The 22,850-nt window shown below is 42.8% G+C and overlaps 1 protein-coding gene across 3 annotated transcripts in view; it reads right to left on the reverse strand.

The window, feature by feature from the left end:
- The window catches only part of LOC126473461 (uncharacterized), a 265,016-nt gene that overhangs the window by 187,618 nt on the left and 54,548 nt on the right, over window positions 1-22,850 (reverse strand). The gene's annotated exons all lie outside the window — the stretch shown is intronic.

Consider the following 22,850-nt stretch of genomic DNA (forward strand, 5'->3'; position numbering starts at 1 on the left):
GGATTTCCAAATGCCATGGCACAATGCTGCACTTCTGTAATCACTGTGAGAAAAGAGCTGGGATCCTGTCACAACGTGGCTGGTCAGATTGAATATAAATGCTCGTCACTCAGCACTTATATTTTTAGTTTAAATTGTTCATGGACCTCTGATTACAGCTAACACATGACAGTCTCTGTGCCAGCCATCAGTCCAATGTGGGGTTGAGCAGTTTCAACCTCACCACACTGCAGCATCAGCTAGCAGCTGGTCTATGAGCTGGTGGTTCCATGTCTCAAGCCGGTGCCACCAAGTGAAGGCCACCTGTCGAGTGTCTTTGTATGGCACTCTAGATGACTCCAAGGGCCTTGGGTTTGACACAGCCTGACGTGCTGTCCAAAGCTGCTTTAAGGTTGTCTGGCAAGTGATTTTAGGTCTTTATGTAGATTGTTCTTATTCCTAGTTTTGATACTACATATTGAGCTATTAGTTGGAAATGAGATGTATTACTTGCAACAAATTTCATTAAGGAATAAATATACTGAGAAGCAGTGGTGAGAATACAAAGTTCCTTGAACAGGTTTCTACAAGACGTTCTTGAATTTACACCAAAAATGATTCTTATCACACACTTTTGCACCCTAAAGACTTTTGCTTGGTTTGATGAGTTGCCCCAGAATATGATCCCATATGACAATAGAATGAAAGTAAGCAAAGTATGCAAGTTTTTTTTATATTTATATCTCCTACAGCTGACATCATTCTCACGACAAATACAGACTTGTTTAGGTGCTTAAGGATCCCCTTCCCAACTGAATTTATTATCGAGTTGTAATCCCAGAAATTTAACACTGTCATCCTCTTCGATCTGCATGTCTTCAAATGTTATACTCATGCTGGAAGGAAATCTCTTACAGGTTCTGAACTGCATATAGTGGATCTTCTCAAAGTTTAATGACAGTGGATTAGATTTAAACCACTTATTAATGTCAGTGAGAATTTGATTAGCCTATTTCTAAATCTGTGCTTGACTTGCTACTTATTGCAATGTTTGTGTCATCTGCAAATAAAACAAACTTAGCATCTGGCAATGTAACAGATGAGAGGTCATTAATGTTCAGAAGAAAAAGCAATGGACCCAAGATGGAATGTTGAGGAACACCACATGCAATTAATTCCCTGTCAGATGAAGACTGACTGCTTATTGCGCAGGTATTTCACAACAACACCCTTCGTTTCCTGTTAAATAGATAAGACTCAAACCATTTCGCAGCATTGCCAGTGACACCATAATATTCTAATTTACTTAAGAAAATGTTGTGATTCACACAGTCAAAGGCTTTTGACAGGTCACAGAAAATGCCAGTAGCCTCTAATTTATTACCTAGTAAATTAAGTAGATTCTCACTGTAAGTGTGAATAGCTTTCTCTAGATTAGAACACTTCAGAAATCCAAACTATGACTTGGACAATATATTATTTGCAGTCAGATACTTAATGAGACACTTGAACACAACCTTTTCAAATATTTTTGAGAAAGCTGGTAAAAGTGAAATTGGTCTATTTGATATGAAAATTTTATGGGATACTGTCAATCTTCTTTGAGCCACTTTGTGGTTTAGTGCAACTTCTGGATTCAAGTAAGAAATTGCATGCAATAAGTTGTATTTGAGGGGTGACCCTTCTTGCAAATTTCATAGTATGCCAATAACACATGTTCACATACTTTAATTTAGCAACAATGTTTCTTCTGCAGATACATTCTTAATTTTTTTAGTGTACTTCTTGTAAAACTTGTAGATCCAGACTGATTCTCTTGCTGTAATCACATTCTTTACATTCTTCAAGTCAATTTTAATTAAAGATAAGTTTCTGCTTTTTAAGATGTTTAGTTTCACAAATCACTGCTTTGACATTGCAATAAGATTACATTGTTCATCACATAAAAATGAAGTCACTGGAACATTGCTCTGAAAACTGAGCAAAAATGGTACCAACAAATGCAATGTTGAACTGAAGAACGTCAGTTTTTGGGCTAGCAATTTGTTGTTGCTAGCTTCAGAAACAATTCTGAAAATTGATGACTGAGAAATGGCTTTTGATTTCTTTATTCAGTAACAAAAGTTCAAATATGTTCAACAATTTTTACAGCTTTTTCAGCTGCAATGGCATTCTCAACCCATCTTGTTCCACAAAATGATGTATGAAAGTATGAAGATCTGGTCACCTCAGTGTATTGTGACCTGTCTGCATGTGAATCATTACATAAATAATAAAACTAAACTCTAAAAACTAAACTCCTCCCAAACAAGCAATGAAGGCCAAATGGTACCGACCAGCTGCCGTGTCATCCTCAGCCCATAGGCGTCACTGGATGTGGATATGGGGAGCATGTGGTCAGCACACCGCTCTCCTGGCTGTATGTCAGTTTCCCCACTACTTCTCAATCAAGTAGCTCCTCAGTTTACCTCACAAGGGCTGAAAGCAACCCGCTTGCCAACACCGCAAGGCACAGACCAGACAGTCACCCATCCAAGTGCTAGCCCAGCCCGACAGTGCTTAACTTCGGTGATCTGACGGAAACCGGTGTTACCACTGCGGCAAGGCTCATAAATAATAAAGCACTCTCAAAAGTGACACACTTTCCCAGTTAGGTTAGGATGTGTCTGTTGTGAAAGTATCTTGTAATATGTGCAAATAGCAGATATCAGTTTGTAGCAGTTGTAGAGACTGAAGGTCACTCAAAAATTTTAAATTCACATTTGGCCTCTCCATTGATAACTGCAATTTTTATTTTCAGATTTTCTAAACCTCTGTGATCCTTTTACACCTTCAAACAAATCATTCCCCCTTGTACATTTAAGAAAAATGGAATCAAAACAGTGTATCATTATTAATATTTATCATGGTCCCAAAACCATTCATATGAAACCATCAGTGTCTTTTGAGAAAAAATATTCATGCTTTCATCAAATTCATGTTTCTCAGTGAGCTCAGTAAGATTACATCTCATGATGTAAATCTGTATACATTGCTTTAACAAAGTTTGTATTTTTGCAACTGCATTTTCTTTGCTATTTGACTACAAGTATATGGAAATAGTGAAGGAATAATGCTACAGAGTCCACTGAGCTCCAAATTGACAAATGACTCCTGATCCCCATGCAGTCACCACAAAATTTCAGTTTACTTAATGTAATCTGATTATAACATAGCTTATAAATATGTAAATACTCTATGGATAGTAAATAGGACAGAGTCCTGTAGATGGTTTCATGAGATCATTCTGTGGTTTCAAACATATTGCTTTGTTTGATACTGGAACTCCTATTAAAAATGGTAAATACTATATATTAACTAGTAAACAATAGTCTATACATCTACAAACTAATAAATTGTACTTCAGGCTAAAAATTGTTTGTAATACAATTTTCTCAAAATTGGGACATAATTCCCATTGCCCTTCCTAAAAGTAATTTATAAAAATAACTTGGAGTGATCTATGATTGATTATATCAAAATTTGTTGTTGAAGACTAATAACATTGCATGATTTCATCTAGTAGTAGCAACTTTTGCAAATCTGCACCAAAAATCCAGTACTTTAAGCTTTCAGTGTGACTTTCCTATGCACTTTTCCCTATACTGAAAACACTTATCACTTTCTTGGATCAAGATAAACTGTATTTGTACAGTTTTGGCAATCAGAAGCAGTCCACGGAAATAGAAGTTCATAAGACTACTGATACGGTGTTGTGTTTGTACATGATTTTGACATTTTCGAAATTTCAACACCCTCATGGCAAGGAAACTAATTTAAATAAAACATTGCAACAAACTTTTTCAAAGTCATAATTCAATTTTTTCCATTCATTCTTTTTCCATTTTTTGTTGGTTATACTGTCTCACCAACTGCGATTACCAAGCACATGTTCTTTTATTGGGTTTGTGCAAACACTAAAACGGCTGACGTCGGCAACATTTGCTTTACGAATTTTGTCACGCTTCGATGACATTACCATCTCAAAGTCAGCTTACTTTGGCTATTTTCATTCAGTCATGTGTTATGGCATCATCTTCTGGGGCAATACACCTGCCGCAAAGAAAATCCTCGCAGCACAAAAAAGAGCAATAAGAATCATTTGTGGTGTACCCCCCCGAACCTCAGGTCGAAATCTTTTTAAATGACTTGAAATACTGACAGCAACATCTCAGTACATATATTCACTGATGTGCTTCATAATAAATAACACCACTCTGTATGAAACGAATTGCCTACATCATGAACATAACACCAGAAGAAAAGAGGATTTCCACTGTGAGTTAAAGAACTTGACACTTATTCAGAAAGGGGTAAAGTATGCTGGAACGAAAATTTTCAATTCCCTACCCAACACCATCAAAAGTATAAGGAGTAGTACATCAGTATTTAAACGTAGCTTGAAAAATTATTTACTTGAGACCTCACCTTATTCACTAGAGGAATTCTTTCAGAGAAATAAGTAAAACCCAGATTGGAAAGATGTTTTTAAATTTTTTGACACTGTTTACTGTTAAACTAATGTAATAATGCCCTAAGGTAAAAATTCCTGTTTTTCTCATTTCTATTTTTGGGTCACTTTTAAACCCAAAGTGGGAAGTTTTGATTACTGTTCAAGCTTAAAATAAATGCAATAATGCCCTAAATACGAAACTGCTATCTTCACATTTATGTTGACTAGTTTTTAAGCTAATAAGTATGACTTTTGTGCACTGTTATTAATACTATAACAATGTCTTTATTTTATGTATTTTATTATGTATATTGACACGTTCCACATCTGAGTGACTTGCTCACATGTACAGATCTATGGAGCAAGTATATACACTCCTGGAAATTGAAATAAGAACACCGTGAATTCATTGTCCCAGGAAGGGGAAACTTTATTGACACATTCCTGGGGTCAGATACATCACATGATCACACTGACAGAACCACAGGCACATAGACACAGGCAACAGAGCATGCACAATGTCGGCACTAGTACAGTGTATATCCACCTTTCGCAGCAATGCAGGCTGCTATTCTCCCATGGAGACGATCGTAGAGATGCTGGATGTAGTCCTGTGGAACGGCTTGCCATGCCATTTCCACCTGGCGCCTCAGTTGGACCAGCGTTCGTGCTGGACGTGCAGACCGCGTGAGACGACGCTTCATCCAGTCCCAAACATGCTCAATGGGGGACAGATCCGGAGATCTTGCTGGCCAGGGTAGTTGACTTACACCTTCTAGAGCACGTTGGGTGGCACGGGATACATGCGGACGTGCATTGTCCTGTTGGAACAGCGAGTTCCCTTGCCGGTCTAGGAATGGTAGAACGATGGGTTCGATGACGGTTTGGATGTACCGTGCACTATTCAGTGTCCCCTTGACGATCACCAGTGGTGTACGGCCAGTGTAGGAGATCGCTCCCCACACCATGATGCCGGGTGTTGGCCCTGTGTGCCTCGGTCGTATGCAGTCCTGATTGTGGCGCGCACCTGCACGGCGCCAAACATGCATACGACCATCATTGGCACCAAGGCAGAAGCGACTCTCATCGCTGAAGACGACACGTCTCCATTCGTCCCTCCATTCACGCCTGTCGCGACACCACTGGAGGCGGGCTGCACGATGTTGGGGGTGAGCGGAAGACGGCCTAACGGTGTGCGGGACCGTAGCCCAGCTTCATGGAGACGGTTGCGAATGGTCCTCGCCGATACCCCAGGAGCAACAGTGTCCCTAATTTGCTGGGAAGTGGCGGTGCGGTCCCCTACGGCACTGCGTAGGATCCTACGGTCTTGGCGTGCATCCGTGCGTCGCTGCGGTCTGGTCCCAGGTCAACGGGCACGTGCACCTTCCGCCGACCACTGCCGACAACATCGATGTACTGTGGAGACCTCACGCCCCACGTGTTGAGCAATTCGGCGGTACGTCCACCCGGCCTCCCGCATGCCCACTATACGCCCTCTCTCAAAGTCCGTCAACTGCACATACGGTTCACGTCTACGCTGTCGCGGCATGCTACCAGTGTTAAAGACTGCGATGGAGCTCCGTATGCCACGGCAAACTGGCTGACACTGAGGGCGGCGGTGCACAAATGCTGCGCAGCTAGCGCCATTCGACGGCCAACACCACGGTTCCTGGTGTGTCCGCTGTGCCGTGCGTGTGATCATTGCTTGTACAGCCCTCTCGCAGTGTCCGGAGCAAGTATGGTGGGTCTGACACACCGGTGTCAATGTGTTCTTTTTTTCATTTCCAGGAGTGTAAATAAATAAATAAAATAAATAAAGTGTTTTTTCCATAAACTTAACATACACAACACATAAACATAATAGAGACTTTAGCCAATAATATACCTCCTTCACAACAGTCTGCCAATGCTGGGGTAACTTTTTGATTCTGCAACTGCAGAAATCATGTGGTTTTGAGGTAAAGAACTTACCAAGCCATGACTAGAGCGCCTTTTCATCCAGAAAGTAAGTTACTTTAAGGTTGTTTAACAGAAGGTGGGGAAGATGAAAATCTGAGGCCGCAAGGTCAGGTGTATAATGGGGGTGCAGAATGACATTCCAAACCAACTCCTGTATAACGTTTTTTGTCAGTCTAGCAGAATGCAGATAGGGGTTCTTGTGGAGCAGCATCACTTCATGCAGTCTTCCTCATTGCTCATTGTTGTTCTTGGACTGCATCTGCAAAATGTCTTGGTTGTTGATAAAAAATGTCAGCAGCAATGGTTACACCTCAGGGAAGCATTCCATAGTACACTACCCATCACTGTTCCACAAGATGCTTAAAATTATCTTTTGTGGATGCGCACAGGTTCTTGTGCGGGGAGTTGCTGCTTTGTTTTGACTTGACCATTCCTTTCTTTTATGTTAGTATAAAGACACCATTTCTCATCACCAGTAATGCTACAGGATAGGAATGGTGATATTGTTCATGAGCCAACTAATGATGATGAAGCAGAGATGCACTTATGGCCACCCACTGACCACCCAACTTTTGAATCTTCCCCATTGCATGCAAATGTCACATGATGGTGGAATAATTACAGTTCATATCTGCCAGTTCTTGAACACTCTGACATGGATCATTGTGGATTAATTGATTTAAACGATCTTCATCATGCCCCGAATGTCTTCTTGAACATGGAGAGTAACTAACATCAAAACAATCCTCCTTAAAATGAGACAACTATTTCTTACTGCACTCTGTCCAATGGCATACATGACACAAATGGTTCTGTCTGCCAGCACTGCTGTCATCCCTTCTCCTGAACTCAAACAGAAGAATATGTCAGAAGTGTTCAGATTTCTCCATTTGGCACTCCATTTCCTAGCATTCAGAGCTCTACTCACTATCTACAAATGACAGAATGACAGACTAGCAAAAATGAATCACCAATAAAAAATGACAGTCAATAAATAAACCCATATCAGATGGAATATCAAAATGCAAAACAAAGACACTACACACACCAACGTAATATTTGATGGTCTGTGCACTTACAGATTTTTTGCTCATGTTGTTAATGGGTTTTCTATCTTCATTCAACTGCTTAAAAGTGAAAGAATTGCCAAATATAAGAATGCATTTGAAGGAAAGCAGTTTTCTCAGCCCTTTAGTACCTGTGCTTCATGCTGCTCAGAACTACTGCCAAGCAATGCAATCCAACAGTGTGCGGGAATCCAGTAAGTACCCATTAGGCAGGGAGCAGTAACTTGTGCAGGTGTGTGAGCAGATAAATGATGAAGAAGCTACTCCTGGCCCATCCACATCTAAAACTCTGTTGAAACAGGGTGAAGTGAGAAAAATTATTATAAATGACACATAGTGTTACGAACAGAAGAAAGTAGAAATACTGATAATTGCATTAACATTATGGTGGATTACCCATGCTAAAACTGAAGGCTAGCTTCTTCATTCATAATATTACATCAGTCAAGCAGTCGTTCAATACATATCCATAGAAATTGGTAATCTTTGTGATTATGATGTCTTGTTTTTTACTACTACCAACAACAACAATAAGGCTAAATATGCAATAAATAAATAAATATATGGTGTAATGTACTTATAGAGTTATTTATATGGGAGAAAATTTAAAGTGGTAACTGATCATGCTGCAATAAAACGACTATTAGGGTTAAGAGATCCATCAAGCAAGATAACACATACAGCACTAAATCCATCCACTAGGCAAAGCACACAGAAATGCAGATGGCCTAAGTTGGAACGTTAAGGCATTAAAACTGCAGAGTGGCAGAAAGTGCAAGGGGCTAACAAGGACTGTAGGCTTTCTATAAGCTATTTGCAATGCAACCACAATTCATGAAGTGATATGCAAGCAAACAAAACTTAGAGCTCATGTTGAGGTTCCAGTTGCAATGCGGGATGAAGTATTGAGATAGGTGCACAGTCATGTGATAGCAGGCCACGAGGATGAAGGACAATGGCACAATGTGTAGCTAAACACTGTTGGTGGCGAACATGTAAGCAGGACATAGACCAACATGAACAGAACTGTGTACCATACATGCAGTGAGCTGGATTGAGTTCTCAGTTTATTCCACTGCAGAGATTACCAGAGGTCAGGAAACCATCTGAAAAGATCAGTTTGGACTTCTCAAATCCTTTTGGATAAATGGTGGCAGAGAATCACTTTGTACCAACAATAATAGATCACTTTTAGTGCTTCGTGGAAGTGGTGGCTGTTCCCAATCAGCAAGTTGACAAAGTGCCTCAGGCCATGGTAAATAATTTGTTGTTGAAGTTCAGTGTTCTAGAGATGTTAATTATGGACAAAGGCACTTTGTTATTTATTATGAATTTGTAAATTAAGAACAAGCATGTTACACCCACAGACAAACAGGAGAATAGAATGGGTTCATCAGACTAAGAAAGATATTGAGTCATTATGTCAATAGTCATCATAACAACTGGGATATTCTGTTACCCTATGCTATGGTAGTATATAATCCTAAAGTTCATAGGAGTACAGATCTATCACCTATGGCTCGAAGATGCCATCACCATTTGAGGTAGTGAAGCCTAAAGTAAGGAAAAATGGGGAACTGGTGTGGAACTTTGTGAGAACTTTATAGACAGTATGGAATCAAGTGCAAAAACAAATACTGCAAATAAAACAGATACATCAGCAAAGGATGAGGCAGCAGAATGCTCATTTTCTTGTAGGGCGTTCGGTGATGCTTATCAGCTCTTACACTCCAAAGAGAGAGGCAAATAAGTCCTTCAGTTATTATAAAGGTGTGTACAAGCAGTCAAGATGACCTTACCAGAAAATGTTATACAGTAGACTCCTACTTTAACAACAGTCGTCCACATTGGGGGTATCTGATCCTTCCAGGTTGCACCATAATCTTCACCCCATTACCAGCCTCAGCCCCAAAAAAGGGGAGAGGAGGTAAGAAGGGGAAGATGGCACAGCAAGTGAAGCTGGCAGCTCCTGCACAATATGCACATATGATGCCTTCTGTATTAAGAGCCAGTGTTAAAGGAAAGGATAGAACAGTGAAAATTGTTGCAGTTTTATTAGGTGCATTTTATATATCTCATGTCATCTATTATGGTTATGAGAATGTGTGAAGTGAAATATCTACAAATGATATAGGGTATTGTTTAGCTACAGTTTTATTTATATGTATGTACTTGAGAGTGTACCACAGTCTTGGATCATGGAGTGGCCTTATCACTGTGTGGTCACTGATTGACAGTCAGTTGGTGTTGACATGGCAAATAACAATGCTAATTTGGAGGTTTTAATGTGTGAGTGAATACTATTCTTATGGCATGTTAACAGTTATTTGGGGGATATCACATGTGTTGTTTACTTGAACTGTTTCTAGTATCTTGTAAGTATAGTAATTGGGGGTTTGTTTTGCTTTGCAATGAACTTGAGATGACAGGAGATGGTGCTTTTTTTATTTTGTTGTGCAAATATAATGTAAATGAAATATAGCTATGATTATTTTCAGGTTGTAGGTTTAGATGGAACAGTAACAGAGAAAGTAACTCACAGCTGGCATATAATGCAACATTAGAGAAATTGTGATAGTTGAATGGTTTTTGTGTGCAGTGATTTTCACACATGTAACTTCCATGGTTGTCCATACTATCACAAAGACATGCATGATGCCCATGGGACATCATCACAACACAACCACAGTTTCAGAAGGCAGGACCTCACTGGGTATACTCAGTGTATGACCCAGTTGTTGTTGTCCCCACCTGCTACAAGTAAGGACACTCAAGAGGAACAGAATTATTCAAATTACAGAACTGCAGCATACTACTGAACTGAGTTCAGTGTGACACAGCTCACAACTGATTTTTCAACTTCCAGTAACAACAACAACGGGGGCTATTGCTCTGAATTTAAAATATCCTCTGCTGTATTTATCTGATAATCCTTTAGAAATACTGCCTGTGAGAAACCTTACCTACCTCATTAATACCCTCAATACCCCCAAATCAGTAATATCGATGAGCGTATAGCTGCAGAGAATGGGAACATTAGCATGAAACAGGTGGAAATCAAAGGACAGAATCCTACAAGGGGTGAGGGATGTTGCAGCAATGACCACAAATCATACTTCACAGCCCACAGATGGACATTCAAGTGAGCTACCTACAAAATCCTGTCAGTGGACAGTAGAATACTGTTGCCGTAGCTTCTGCAATGCAGCAGTCTGCCATAGTAGTGAGCTGAATTTCTACATGCTGCACTTCCATAGCTACCTATGCGACAAGAGGTGGGCTCCTGTCACAACATAGTCAGTCAGAGTGACTATAAATGCTCCCAAACAGCCATTAGCAGCACTTTTACTTGTACTTCGACTGGTTCCTGGACTTTTGACTATGGTCGATGCCATGACTGCCTCCATGCCAGCTGTCGGTCCATTGTGGGGATGGGCAGCTTCAACCTCACCAAGCAGCAACGTCAGCCGATGGACTATGAGCCACTGCTGGACCCAATAGTTTCAGGTCTTCAGCCAGTGTTACCATGTGAAGGTCGTCTCTAGGATGTCTTCAATGGTCCTGGGTTTGGCAAAGGGCATCTACGCACCTGACGAGCTGTCCAAAGATGCTGCTACATAAAGTTGCCTGTTGTTGGGTGATGCCTTCCTTGTATCAGCAGGCCCACCTCTCCAGCTGCTGCTCTCCCACTGAGGCTAACACAAACAACCCTGACCACAGGTCCATGCACTCCTCTGTGAGTTACAGTGAGGTAGCACCCCACAGCCTGGATGGCTAAACATGCTGCTGTGGTTCTGTCAACAACATTTTGTAAGAAATCATGCTGAATAAGTAATGTTTATACTGAAAGAGCTCTCCTGAGTCTGCACTTGTCATGGTACTGGTAGAATGTAACCCACAGTCCCACACATCCCATTCTGGGACAGAAGCAACCTTTCCGATGAATAGTGGTGACCACATTGCCACACATGCTGCTTTGAAGCTGTCAACAACCTTTTGTATGGAAGTCATGCAAAATAAAGAACGTTTATGCTGAATGAGTATTCCTGATTCAGTGCTCGCCACAGTACTGGCAGAACACAACCCACAGTTCCTGCACATGCCATTCTGGGGCTGAAGTGACCTTTCTGGCTAATAGTGGTGTCCACATCACCAATCATATCACAATTTGATACCATGCTAAGTACCATCTGCCACGCATTTCACAGTGGTTTGCAAAGTTGGTGATACATTCTGTGGTTTGGTCACTTGGTCAAAAGCTTTAGAATAATTCTTTTGTTATCTAAGTGATGTCAATCCAAAAATCCAGTTTACAGTGGAACTGAAAAATGGTGATGGAATGTCCTTCTTGGATGTTTTGGTTATGAGATGGAATGATGGAACATTTGAACATAAAGTTTTTCAGAAAGCCAAGCACACAGACATTTATTTGCAGAACTCCAGCCATCATCCACAATAGGAGAGGGATGTCATTAAAAGTACTGACAACAGAGTCAATTTAATTTACACACAGCAACATCTGCAAGCCAAAATTAAAGATCTGAAACAAGCTTTTAAGGAAATGGCTATTCAGGAAAAGAACTAAATAGGCTTTTGTGACCAAATAACAGTAGACTGAAGGACAAGAATAAAATACAATGATGGGAGAACACAATTTCTCTCCCTTTATTAAAAAAAAGCAACTGATCAGTTTGGAGAGATTTTACAGAGACATAACACCAAACTGGTTTTATGACCAACAAAGAAAATATACACATAATATACTCATATACACAACGGATAAACTATCTCCTCTGTTGGCATGTAGGTTATATAAAATTTCGTGTATGTGTGGTAAAGTCTACAGCAGAATTACAAAGAGAAGTGTGAATACATTTCTGAACGAACACAAAAGTCTTCGCCAACTGAGGAAAGTACAAAAATCAGGTGTAGCAGAGCATGATCAAAAAATCATGACATGAAATCTTCCAAAAACTAAATTTTATCTAGAATAATGAACTATTTTTCACAGCTATTTAGAAAAACCATCAAAATATACAAACATGGCAGTAATTTTAACAGAAAAGAAGAAGAGGCCATGAAACTTAGAGATATTGGACACCAGTTCTGCAGAATTGGTAGACAAGTTTTATCTTTCACATATGACAGTTCAAAGTTAAGTTTATTTGCTGACAAGGATTATCTCTGCCTCCTTCACCCTCTCATTCCACCATGGTGTCTCCTTTTCCTATACCCCTTCCGGACACACTGCCACAGGTCTTCTCAGCAGAGCTTACAAACGCTTCTTTGAACTTATCCCATTCCTCCTCCACATTGACATACTCAGTGTTAGGGATTTTATTCTTAAGTAACTCCTTAAACTTTTCTTGTACCATGCCATGCTTTAGTTTACACACTTTTATTTTCCTTTCCCTTTCTTCCTGTATGTCTTTCAATACACTGAATCTCATCTTTGCCACCACCACTCGATGGTCTCCATCAAAAGCCTCTCCTGGGAGTGCAGTTACATCTGTCAACTGTCTGATTTTTCTTTTCCACCAGAAAGTAATTGATGACCATCTTCCTCTGTCTATCACCCCATCCATATCTCATTATCTTTTGGCTATTCTTTTTACGGAACCATGTGTCGCCCACAATCAGCCCATTTCTTTCACAAAATTCAACCAGTTTCTCTCCTTCCTCATTTTTCCTTCAATATCCATATGGGCCAATTATCTCCTCCTTCCCTAGACTTTCTTTGCCTAACTGCGCATTTAGGTCACCCATTACTATTGCTTCCACATCTGTAATTATACTCTCTAATACCTCTAGAAAATCCTCTATGTTCTCTGCTTTATTTCCTGTTTGTTGTGCATATACTTGGATGAAGTCCTTCACTACTGTTGTCACTCGCCGATTATTCAAAGTGCCACCGCGCAATTACGCACGTCCTCTACGTGCAGCGCTGTCTGCCAGCCGTGCAGCAGCTGCGCCACCTAAGCGGCCAGCCGAGCAGCGGCCGCTAGACTGAGACTCAGTGTTTAATCGAATGCCGACTTGTACACAGGTCAACTTACTCAGTGACTTATATGTGTTGTTCCTAAATATATGTGTTAAACTTGAAGTTCTAACAATTGGCGACGAGGTAGTGGATTTTTCCTTTTCACCGTTGACTCACAGGGTTCCATGGCTACTGTCGAGCAACTCTTGCAAAATCTCCTTGAACAGCAAACGCTTCTAACGGCGGCGATTCGCGATCAGCAAACGCTTCTAATGGCGGCGATTCACGATTTTGTCGCGGCGTCAAATGCGGGGCGTTTCTCATCGTTGGCTGTACCTCCTTTTCCACCTTACGACGAGACGGCGGAAGACTGGTCTGATTATGAAAAACGTCTTCGACAGCACTTCTTGGCATTTCATGTCACGGACGAACAACCATGTAAGTCTCTGTTCCTTTCCTGGATTTCACCTCAAATGTATCGGTTGTTGTCGCAATTGGCTCCTTTGAAGGATCCTGCGTCTTTGTCCTTTGCTGAAATGTGCTCAATTCTGTCTGTCTATTTTCAAAAGCAAACGCATGTGGTCGCCTCTCATGTTGCCTTTTATCGTTGTCAAAAACAACCGAATCAATCCTATCGCGCTTGGGCAGCTGAACTTCACGGCCTTAGTCGAAAGTGTCAATTTGTTACTGATGTTCACAAAGAATACTATGCCAATTTCATGGTCCGGGATGCTATTATCTGGTCGGCACCCGACAAAGAAGTTCGGCAACGTGCCCTTCAGTTGGCGAATCCGACTCTAGATAAAGTTCTCTCCATTGCGCAGTCTTTTGAAATTTCTCGCGCCGCTGGGGCGCAAATAGAAGCGTGGGGTGACGTCGGGGAAATACAACCTCTGTGCACTGTTGACGACGCGTACGGCGCGGCCCCGCCGGCCGACGTGGCCGCAGTACGCTCCCACGCCCGGCCTCGGCCTAGCCGTAAACGACCCACTACGAAATTGCAGCAAACTCCCCGGCAACTTCCTTCATGTCCGCGGTGTTTTACGAAACATTCACGCGAGGATTGTCCCCAACGTTGGGCTGTTTGTCACAATTGCAAAAAGAAAGGTCATGTGTCTTCCGTTTGTAAATCCGACCGCATACACGATGTTCATGAACATGACGCTGATTCTGATTCTGTGTTGCCTGTCAATTGCACTTCTTCCCTTCCAGGGAAGTTATTCCTCACTGTCCAAATCCTTGGTCGAGATGTTCGCATGCAAGTGGATACCGGTTCTGCTGCCACTATAATTAATTCTCAGACGTATCTTCAGCTGGGTTCTCCACTCCTGTCCCCTGTCACTCGGCAATTACGGACGTACAATAAACAGAAGATTTCTCTCTTGGGACAGTTTAATGCTGAGGGATCTTACAAATCCGTCGTTCGCATTGTTCCCATATTTGTGGTCGACCAGAGCAACGCAGAAAATCTTTTTGGTTTCGATGCCTTTCGCGTTTTTGGGTTCTCCATAGATGACTCTGTCAATATTGTCTCTGACGCTATTCCTTATGCTCAACTGGATTCCTTGTCGACGACATTTTCATCCCTTTTTTCTCCTGGGTTAGGCCGTGCAAACGACTTTGAAGCTCATATCACGCTCAAACCAACTGTTCGGCCTAAGTTTTTTCGGGCTCGGCCCATTCCTGTGGCCCTTCGTGATCGGGTAAAACGGGAGTTGGATCGTCTCACTGCTTCAGGGGTCTTGCTTCCTGTCACTTCCAGTGAGTGGTCCTCTCCTGTCGTTGTAGTTGCTAAGCCCAATGGTGATATTCGTCTCTGTGGCGATTTCAAAGCCACTGTAAATGCTCAATGCCTCATCGACACTTACCCTACGCCCCGTCCTGAAGAACTGTTCACTAAACTCGCTGGAGGACAGTATTTTTCTAAAATTGACCTGTTGGATGCTTATAATCAACTTCCTCTCGACGCTGCTTCCCGGCAGTTTCTGGTCCTTAACACGCATTTCGGCCTCTATCAATATCAACGCTTGCCATTCCGGGTTGCTAGCGCCCCTGCTCCTTTTCAGTGATTCTTGGAACAATTATTGCTCCCTGTCCCGGGGTGTATCAATTACATGGACGACATAGTTGTCACTGGCTCCACCACTGAAGAACATCTTCAAAATCTCCGCACACTTTTTAATGTCTTACAGACTGCCGGTCTTAAGTGTAATCTTCAGAAATCACAATTTTTTCAGGCATCTATCACGTACTTGGGGTTTCAACTCTCTCGGGATGGTATTCGTCCGCTTCAACACACTGTTGCTGCGATCGATGCCCTTCCTCGCCCTACATCTGTTAAGGAACTGCAGGCCTTCTTGGGGAAAATAGCATACTATCACAAGTTTTTACCATCTGCGGCGTCGGTGGCTCAGCCGTTGCATCGCCTGTTGCATAAAAACGTGGCTTTTCACTGGTCCGCGTCATGTGACGCGACTTTCCGGAAATTAAAGACTCTGCTGAAACAGGCCCCGTGCCTGGCTACTTATCGACCTGGCCAACATCTTGTTCTTGCCACAGACGCCTCTCAATACGGGGTCGGTGCAGTCCTTGTGCACCGTTTTTCTGACGGTTCGGAACAACCCATCGCTTATGCCTTCAAAACGCTCACGGATGCCCAACAAAAGTATTCTCAAATTAAGAAAGAAGCTTTGGCCATCATTTATGCTCTTCATAAGTTTGGTGTTTTTCTCTACGGCTCAAAATTTCATCTTGTTACAGATCACAAACCACCTGTTTCCTTGTTTCATCCATCAACGTCACTTCCCGACAAGGCTGCACACCGCCTCCAGCATTGGGCTCTTTACTTGTCCCGTTTCAATTATGAGATTCATTTCCGGCCAACGGCTCAACATGCGAATGCTGATGCTTTGTCTCGCCTTCCCATGGGTCCTGATCAGGCATTCGATAGGGACGAACTTTTGTGTTTCCACCTGGATGTTGCCGAGCAGCAGGTTGTGGACGGGTTCCCCATCACTGGGGACAGGCTGGCGGCTGCTACAGGTTCTGACCCTACCCTCTCCTGGGTTTTACGCTGTATTCAGAAGGGTTGGCCAGATCGTCCATCCACTAAGACTTCTGATCCATTGCGGATCTACTACACTTTGCGCTACCGCCTCACAGCTATGGATGGTGTTATCCTCCTCGCCACTGACAATGCTTCGCCGCGTGTTGTGGTACCTGCGTCTTTGCGTGCTTCGGTCTTGCGCCTCCTTCACCGGGGGCACTGGGGTGTGTCTCGCACAAAATCTCTGGCACGCCGTCATGTGTACTGGCCTGGCATCGACTCTGAAATCGCATACATGGTCGCTGCCTGCGGCCCTTGTGCATCACAGGCCGCTGCCCCGAAGTCATCTTTGTCACAGTGGCCTTTGCCTGAGAAGCCCTGGGAGCGCATTCATGCTGACTTTGCGGGACCCTTTTTAGGTACTTATTGGCTCCTCGTAATTGACGCCTACTCTAACTTTCCTTTCATTGTCCGTTGCACATCACCTACCACTGCGGCAACCACCAGTGCTCTCGCCCGCATTTTTTCTTTGGAAGGCCTCCCCTCTACTCTTGTTACTGATAATGGTCCGCAATTTGCCTCTTCCGACTTTGCGGATTTTTGTGCTCGTCACGGCATTACGCATGTCACGGCCCCGCCGTTCCATCCACAATCCAACGGTGAGGCTGAACGACTGGTCCGCACATTTAAGGCTCAGATGCGGAAACTTCTGACTCCTTCTGCTGCTGATGATGCGCTTCTCCAGTTCCTGGCGTCTTACCGTTTCACCCCCATGGGCGATCACAGCCTGGCTGAGCTCTTACATGGCCGACTGCCCCGCACGCTACTTCATCTTCTGCAGCCTCCTACCTCACGGCTGCAGGTGCCTTCACTTGGCCGGTTCACCGCCGACGACCTCGTCTGGGTACGGAGATATGGCAGGCGGCCAAAATGGAGCCCGGGCCGCATCTTACGACACCGTGGCAGACGCCTGTATGAAATCCAGACGGACACGGGTGTTGCAGTGCGCCATTCGGACCAGCTTCGGCCTCGGGTGCCAGCAACGCCTGTTCCGAATGCCGCCACACCACCTTTGGCTCTACCTGATGCTCGGGATCTTGGCATCTCTCAATACTCACAACGCAGCCCTCTCACCGTCATCGCGATGCCAGCACCAGAACGGACGCCACCAGGAGACGTGCCCATGCAGGAACCGGAGGGCCATCCTCAGTCAGAGTATATCTACTCGCCTCCTCCTCCAACGGACGCCGACACATCGCCCATGTCTCCTGTCGTATCAACTGGACTTGCCGCAACGGGCAGATTGGTGCATGGGGCCCCAGCAGATTCGACCCCTACGTCACCTGTCATCTCGACCCGTTATCATCGGGGACACTTCCGTCCGTACGGGAAGCCTCCTCCTCGAGACTTTAAGGCGAGTCAAACAACACCTATGGACGTTAGCCATCTCCAGGACACCTCCATCAAGACCAGTGCAACCATTTCAAAGGGGGGAAAAGTGTTGTGACTCGCCGATTATTCAAAGTGCCGCCGCGCAGTTACGCACGTCCTCTACGTGCGGCGCTGTCTGCCAGCCATGCAGCAACTGCGCCACCTAAGCGGCCAGCCGAGCAGCGGCCGCTAGACTGAGACTCAGTGTTTAATCGAATGCCGACTTGTACACAGGTCAACTTACTCAGTGACTTATATGTGTTGTTGTGTTGTTCCTAAATATATGTGTTAAACTTGAAGTTCTAACAACTAAATTCCTTGTCCTCAGCCAAATCCTCATCACCCTATCACTTGTGTATTCTACTGCTTCCACATATTCCTCTAGGTTTGGTTTCACTATGATACCTACTCCAATTTTGGCTTCTTATCCACCACTCCAGTAGAGTATGTAGCCTTTCCTCATTTTCGTCCTTCCTCTTCCCTTCCATCTAACTTCATTAAGTCCCATCATTTCTACGTTCTCCTTTTCCATGAAGTCTATCAACTCTTCTGCCTTCCCAGTAAGGTTCATCACATTAATGATACCCACCTTCACTGTGTTGGTGCCTAGTTGCCCACTCCTCATAGTTCCCTCAGCACCCCAAGAACTGTGCGTCGCCTGCAGGGAATGTGCTAACCTTTTCCAAGGCTGGTTTTGAAGTATCATTTCATATATAGGCTATTATTACAATGGGTTTGCCACTCCCAAATGCATTTTAGAGCTGCTGCCAGCATATGTTTAGGCCGCTTCTAACATGGAGAACAGATGTTGTTTGTAACCACCCCTCTGGACTATAGATGCTACGGGAAGTAAGGTACGAAGTCAGTTCTTCCACTTTCCCACCGTTGGGACTTGTAAAATCCTCTTCCGCTTTCCAACCATTGTCTCTCTTCACCTGTTACCCTGGTGAGGGGTCCTTACAGGGTACTACCATCTGGAGCCACAGGGACCCAGGTTTTTTAACGAGATTGTTACTCCTCCCACTCCTCCATCCTCACCACTTGCAAGGTGAGGCCCCGGGGGGACCAGCACTGGCCGAGAAAGCCGGGCATGAATGGAACAGAGACTGAACAGCTGAAAGTAAAAGGAAATACCAGGATAGTAAAAATAATTGTAAGAAAATGGTAGCAGAAGAAAAAAGGAAAAGCTGGGAGAAATTCACTTGAGAGTTGGAAAAAGATGTTACTAGTGGTAAGAAGATGATACATGGAATTACAGAGAGTATGAGGAAAGAAAAAACATACACACAGCTAGTGAAAGGGGAAAGCGGAGAGCTATTAATGCAATCAGAGGAGATAAGGAAAAGATGGAAAGAGTACTTTGATAAATTACTAAATGTGAAGAACGGCAATGGAAAGGGAATAGGTGTACAGCAGGGGGGCAGGGGTCTGGAAGAAGAGGAGGATATAACAATGTTAGAAGTGGAACTTGCTCTGAGAAAAATGATAACAGGAAAGGCACCTGGGATAGATGAAATTACTGTGGAGATGATAAATGCAGCTGGACCAGTTGGGCTACAGTGGCTATATAGACTAATAAGATGCATTTGGACCCAAAAATGTACACCTGAAGAATGGGGAAAGGGAATAATAATCCCAGTTTTCAAGAAGGGTGACAGGAAAGTATGTGACAACTATCGAGGGATCACACTCATATCCCAAGTAGCAAAAATAATACTAGAAAGAGTGAGAGAAAAAGTGGAAGGGCAGTTAGAAGAGGAGCAGTATGGCTTTTGTCATGATAGATCAACAATGGACCCAATCTTTAGTATGAGACAGTTGATGGAAAGACAATGGGAGTATGGGAAAGATCTGGTGATGACATTTCTTGACCTACTGAAAACATATGACAATGTTCGCAGGGAAAAGATATGGGCAACCTTGAAGAGAAATGGAGTTGGAAAGCAAACACTTGAAGTCATCCAGGCAATGTATGAAAAAAGCTCTAGTTGTGTGCAGACACCAGTTGGAAGAACTGAATGGTTTAAGAATGTTACGGGACTAAGACAAGGAAGTGTGATATCACTACTACTATTTATAATGGTGATGGATGAAACAGTCAAAGAGAGGAAAGCTCACAGACGAAGGGAGATGAAACTGTTACTATTTGCTGATGATACTGTGGTGTGGGGAACAAGCAGTAAGGAGGCACAAAAACAAATAGACATCCTAAATGGTAAGGTTGAGAAATATGGAATGAAATTCAGTGTGAGGAAAAGCAAGACCATGGTGGTAACCAGAGGGAATAGAGAGGGCAAGGGACAAATTCATATTAAGGGACGGGATAGTAAAATAGTGGACAGCTTTAAATATTTGGGAAGTGTATTAATGGGGAATGCTCGTTTGGAAACAGAAATTGGCAAAACAATACAACAGAGTAGTACATTTTACCAGTGTGTGAGGGGCTTGGTGTGGGGAAGGGAAGTGCCAATGAGGTGCAAGCTGGTGCTATACAAGACTTACTTCACACCCATACTAATTTACAGCTCAGAGACGTGGACTATGACTAGAAGAGAGGAGAGGGGGATACAATCCAGTGAAAAATGAAGATGTTAAGAAGGACATCAGAGTGGAGAAGTTGACTGAGAAAATTGAAAATAATAGATTAAGATGGTTTGGGCATGTGAAGAGGATGGCAGAGGGAATAATACCAAGAAGAATGATGGAATTCAACATTGAGGGTAAGAGGCCAAGAGGAAGATCGAGAACAAGATGGACTGATACAATAAAGATGAGTTTAAGGAGGAGAAACCTGCTATGGAACCAAACTGTGGAAGAAGAATGGTGGAAAGACTGAGTAAAGTGGCGAAGTACTATTGATACCCCAACCCGACAGATGTTGGATAGAGGGGAAACGAAGATGATGATGATGATGATGATGATGAAGGATTATCTCTGATGATCACACAATAGCTTATATCATTTCCCTTTTTCACTGTTTCTCTGTTACTCTCCAACGTCTGACCTGTCAAGTGGCAGGACTCATGGGAACAACCTCAGATGTCCAGTGCAACTCTTGACAAAACATCAGAACAAAAAAGTTTCATGGACCACAACCACACAGCCCAAAAGATTCACCAGCAGCTAAAATACAGTATCCGATGGCTTCAATACCAATGATTCACAATTAGGATCAGTCGACTCATACAAATACCTGAAAGTAACAGAATATGAACAGAAATGATTACAAAGCCTCAGTTGACAGTAAGGCAGGTGGCAGATTTCAGTTCACTGGCAGGATACTGGGAAACTACAGTCAGTCTATAAAGGAGACTGCTTACAAATCACTTGCTCATCTTAAATTGGAATATTGCACAAGTGTATGGGACTCACACAAAGTAAGACTAACAAGGGTACTGAACATTTACGATGAAGGATGTGTCACATGATATTTCCCGGCTCATCACTTGGCAGTTGTGGAACTTTGTCATAGTGTACACCCACTACACATAATCAAGATAGACTCTTCAGTTGTACTAAAGTGTGGGCTTTTATCATCTGCAGTTGCAACAAGTTTAGTTCAAGTTTAATGAAAAAGATTTGTACTGAAACAAGTGATTTCAATCACTAACATTCGTCACCATTCAGCAAAGAATATAAGAGTTACGAAGAACATTAACAGGTCCCCCCCCCCTCCCAATTATTCTGATAGTGAGCTAAGGTAAGTTAAGAAATCCATGAAAAGCAGCAGAAAAATACCTAAGATGAGATCTGATGGAAAAGACAATGTCACTTGTTTCAATACTCTTAACATACAAATAACAGAGCACAAGTTGTTTGCTTGAAACTCAGTTGGCTAAACTCATAATAGGATTCAAACACAAATGCATAACTGCAAAACAATCCATTGGAAGCTTACAATTACTTCACAGGACGATCTTCTGTACAAGCCCCATTATCCGTTTCAGCTCATTTCAGACAATTCAACTCAACCTATGTTGCTCTATTAAGAAAACTAAATCAATTCATTCATGTTAATGCTTACAGATATCCCATTCGTACCTAACCACCTGTATAATTACAAGGTGTACAACTTTGCTTCCACCATTTGCCGATAGGTGGCAACAACAGCAAGTAGCAGTCGAAAGAAACAGATCACAGATGTCAAGCAGTTAGCTTGGACCTTGGTCAACATAACCACATTCAAACATTAGTCGATTTGTGTCTGAATCATAAAGTTGTTCTTGATTGAAAACGTCAGTTTACGAGCCTAATTCTCATCATTTGCGGGAAGTATTACTGATTTGTTTCAGTATGAAGAAAACAGTGGCTGAGTCTCATTGAATGCTCTCAAGTATATATGGTAAGGACGCTATTAGTGAAAGAATGTGTTGTGTGTGTTTTCAACGCTTCAAGAACGGTGATTTTAATGTCGTAGACTGTCATACTAGTGGAAGAGAGAATGTTTTTGAAGATGCAGAATTGCAGGCATTGCTGAGTGAAGACTCACCTCAAACTCAAGAAGAATTGGCACGATTAGTGGGAGTGGCACAGCAAGCCATTTCAAAACGCCTCAAGGCTATGGGGATGATTCAGAAAGAAGGAACTTGGGTCCCATGTGAGCTGAAACCAAGAGATGTTGAATGGTGTTTGTGTGTTTGTGAACAGTTGCTTCAGAGGCAAAAATGGAAGAGATTTCTGCATCGTGTTGTGACCGTGTATGAAAAATTGGTTCATTACAATAACCCTAAATACAAAAAATCATGGGGATATCCCGGCCATGCTTCCACGTCGATGGCGAAACCGAATATTCACGGATCCAAGATCGTGCTCTGCATTTGGTGGGACCACCTCGGCGTCGTGTACTATGAGGTGTTAAAATCAAGTGAAACAATCACAGGTGCTCGTTATCGAATG

Source organism: Schistocerca serialis, chromosome 4 (genome assembly GCF_023864345.2).
Source record: "Schistocerca serialis cubense isolate TAMUIC-IGC-003099 chromosome 4, iqSchSeri2.2, whole genome shotgun sequence".
Lineage (NCBI taxonomy): Eukaryota > Metazoa > Arthropoda > Insecta > Orthoptera > Acrididae > Schistocerca > Schistocerca serialis.